At 37.0% G+C, this 4,056-nt stretch overlaps 1 pseudogene across 1 annotated transcript; it reads right to left on the bottom strand.

The window, feature by feature from the left end:
• Positions 1-2,717: 2,717 nt before the first annotated feature.
• LOC309825429 (small ribosomal subunit protein uS17m-like) lies at positions 2,718-3,112 on the bottom strand (annotated as a pseudogene). Its single transcript has one exon. The product of its transcript is annotated as a small ribosomal subunit protein uS17m-like (transcript).
• Positions 3,113-4,056: the final 944 nt, after the last annotated feature.

The raw sequence follows: 4,056 nt of genomic DNA, 5'->3' as shown, positions 1-4,056 counted from the left end.
CTTATTCCTTTGCTTCAATTAAGGGGCTATCTTTGTGTTCTTATGAATTTTTGAGCAGGTCTAACTAATGATTGAAAAACATATTGAACTATTTTAGAAAAACAATCCTGGACTTTATAAAGGCGTGTGGTTATTCCTTGTTTAATCCATAGTCTCCAAAAACTGGTATGGCAAAGGGAAAATTTTATGAACTAATTTTCATAACTTCAGTGTTCAAAATTGCAATCACGGCAGCCTCCCAAGATTCAAAACAACCAGATGAATACCCTAAGACTAGGTGAAGGAATTACGGCAAAGTTTAAGAGAGGGAGTTGATGCCTGAAATAAGGTTAAAGTAGAGAAGAGTTCTGAAGCCTTATACATTTCCTAGAAGTGGACCATAAATATGGCTCTGAGCATTTTTGTGGCAAATGCAAAAATGGAAATGCAATTAGTGTTGGTTAGGTAAAAAATAACGTATCCTCCAGGCAAAGAGAAATTTCCCCCATGGCTGTTAAATAGAGATGATTGTATGATATACAATAGATAGCAAATGCCGCTCCACATTTTACAATAACCTTTAAAATATTCCTTCAAAATAAGTGGACAGAATGTCAACAAATGCAAGTCTACCAGGAAACTGATTTAAAGTTGCCAGGTTTACAACTTTACAAAGGACAAGTTTAATAGCTAAATAAATAGAACCTTGAAATTTTATTTCTATCTACTCCGTAAATACTTCTACATACTGTTTCTCTAAAATTCTTTTTGGTAATCGTTGAATTCCAGATTGTTTTCCCTGACAAGTTCAAGGGTGCTGCCCTGCTACATGTTGATCAGTACAGAGGCATAAGCTTTCAAAACGAGCCAGGTGGCCTTCCCTGGTGGCGCAGTGGTTGAGAGTCCGCCTGCCGATGCAGGGGACACAGGTTCGTGCCCCGGTCCGGGAAGATCCCACATGCCACGGAGCGGCTGGGCCCGTAAGCCATGGCCGCTGAGCCTGCGCGTCCGGAGCCTGTGCTCCGTAACGGGAGAGGCCACAACAATGCGAGGCCCGCGTACCGCAAAAAAAAAAAAAAAAAAAAACGAGCCAGGTGGGGCTAGAGAACACATGCTCTGAGGCCATTGTACCCTTCTGAATATAAAATGGACTTTTACTGATGTTTTATCTTACTAAATAATTTTGAAATGATATGTCATAGGTGTCTTAAATTTCTATTCTAAGAAGCAGCTATGATCATTTTATCCTGGAAAATGGTGGAAGCATTGATGGCCAGTAAGACCACAGAATCTGAGAAAAGTCCTTAGAGAATGTCTGACTTGGAACAGTACAACTTCCTGTTACATTACCCATCAGTTGTAAAGCAGAAACCTTGACTATTCAATAAGCAAAATGCTTTTCAGGTTTATTAACTGAACGTTGAAGAATGTCAACCAAAAATAATGGCTTACGCTTTGGAATAGTTAATATGTAGCCCTTTTTGCTGGCCATAATTAGACAGCAGGGTTGGTTGATGTGGCAATTTAGGAAATATATTCATTTGTTAAAATGGTTGCAAGTTAAAATCGTTTCAGATTGTCCCCTTTAAGCATTCTACACAGAGGCCTATCACAGCTTTGTCTTCATAATCATCATTAAATTCAGTTCAAATACTAGTCATGGGAATTGTTATTTGACATTTATTTATTTTGCAATTTATCTCAAACTGATTTTACTAGGGGAAAAATGCACTAAGGAAGTTGATCTGCTATCTCAGCACTTATTTGTTTACAGAAGATTTAAGTGTAGGTGACCCTGTTCTGGTCGGAAACTTTACGATTAGAGCTCTTTCTGCCTCAGTGAAGAGTACATGTACTTTTTGTTTTTCTTTTCAGCCTTCACCAGATTTTTAAGGGAAACAAATTAAGGCAACAAGCATTTATTAAAAGGCCAGATAGGGGACATACTTGGATCTTTAAAATATCCAATAATTTTAAGTTAGGAACTGATTCTTATGAGATAGCTTATCATTTGATATGCTAGCATGGCACATTTGTTCCAAATAAAATGAGCACATTTAGGAAAATTGTAGGTAGAGCTTAAATACATATAGGCTAATAGCAATCCTTACATTAACTGTAAACACTAAATGCATTGATTTGGATGTATATATTCAACGTAATACGAATGCTCTTGGATATACTTTTATCTTTCTTTTTAACATATATAAAATGGGATCCTACACATCTGTATATACATGCATATTAATTCTCTTAGAAAAAAACCAAGATTTTCTCATCATTTTGATTCTTCTCCAAAATTCTGTTGTTCTTCTTTGTGACTGTTTTCCACACAATCCCATTTTATTGTATTTGGATCCTTACGCACCCAAAGTTAGGGTATTGGTATGTACTTAAAAAAGACAGATTACCTTACTTTTGAGACAAAAATCTACCAATAACTATCATTTTCTCTTGTTCAATTTCCAAAGCTTTCTCTATAAAATAACCTTCTCACAAATAAATATACATTCATTTATTATTTTGCTACTTAGCTTTATTTAGGTTTAATGATATTAATTCTTCCCTAATCATGTCTTTTTAATGAAAAAATATAACAAGGCCTTTACTTTATTTACTTTTAGCTATTTCATAAATACCAGAAGAGAAACTGAATGGTTTGTGAGGAAACTTAGAAAAATTTTTCCATAAAGCAAACTTAGAAATCCTTCCCTTTGACTCCGTCTTCTAATCCTCCTTCACTGTGTTGAAGAGAGATGGAGTTTTTCCAGGTTTTTGGTTAGGTGGGTGGTTTCCAGACCGACTGGACTCTCCAGGTAGGCAATTCCAGCACAGCCCTTTCCGGTCACTGGATTTATGACCTACCCAACTTTGAAAATGATCTCAGCCAGTTCATGCTTCACATGCTTTGTTCGTGGGACAGGTAAAGCTTTGAGAAGCATGGTATCCCCAACGGTGCACTGCTGGAGAGCTTCGTGGGCAAAGTAGGTTTTTCGCTTATTAAAATACTTTAATAAATAGGGATCCAGAACAAGTCTGGTCACTCTCACTTTAGCAGTTTTTTGCATTGCTGTCCCAATCACCTTCCCCATGACCCCCATTTGGCATGGACGGATGAACGAGCTATTGACATTATTTGGCTTTGCTCACCTGGAGGGCTCCCTACGCTGTGGCGCTTCCGGCCCCGGAATCTACTTCCATCTGCAGCGGTGGCACGCGGCCGGCAGTCACCTCCCAGCTCCTTCCATAATCATTTCTGATGCATGAATTTTGGTCTACCTCAAAAAGACAATACAAAACAAAACAAAATTGTAAAATAAATAGAAAAGTACTGATGACCTATGAAGTCAGAGTGTCAGCACACAAGTTACAGAAATATGTTTTGAAAAGGAATTAAAAAGTTGAGAGGAAGTTATTAAAATAATTTCAATATAATCAGTCCATTTGAAACACAGAAACAGATGAACCAAAAAATATCAAGTTTTATTTTTTCTAACGTTTTACCTTTTCTGCATTTATTGCTCATTTTTAAGAAGGCATTGGTGCTTTACTGGTGTGAAGATGCAAGATTAGAACATAGGTCTCAAATTGAGGTGGCTTGGCCAAATCTGGTTGAGAGAAGTGTTTTGTTTGACTTGCACAAATAACAAATTTATTTTAAAATTGAACATGATGCCAACGTTTAAAAATTAAGGCACTTGATACATTTAATATTGTAAGAAAAATCCATGATTCTGACTTTTTTTGAAAAAATATAGGCCAGCTTGCAACAAGGGGCACGGCAGCCAACTGCTAGAGCTGTATACAGGTTGTTCATTTTAGCTACCTTAGCTCCCCGGGTAGCCAGAGTCCCATTTACCATAAACACCTGTCTCCTGCAAGATTTTAGTTTCTGCCTCCTGGTATAGTCTATGATCCAAAGAATACTTATTTCTTCTAGCAAAAGATAGAATCATAGTATTTTCTTATTTCCTTCCTGGCAACCTTCCCACCCATTCCCAAATGATAATAATATAACGTGGAAGTAAAACAAGGAGAAGTGTAAAATAACCCATTGTGAGATAAACAATCATTCCC

This window comes from Grampus griseus, assembly GCF_964374135.1.
Source record: "Grampus griseus genome assembly, chromosome: 7".
NCBI lineage: Eukaryota > Metazoa > Chordata > Mammalia > Artiodactyla > Delphinidae > Grampus > Grampus griseus.
The sequence above is the reverse complement of the archived record's forward strand: the minus strand, read 5'-3'. Positions and strand labels throughout refer to the sequence as shown.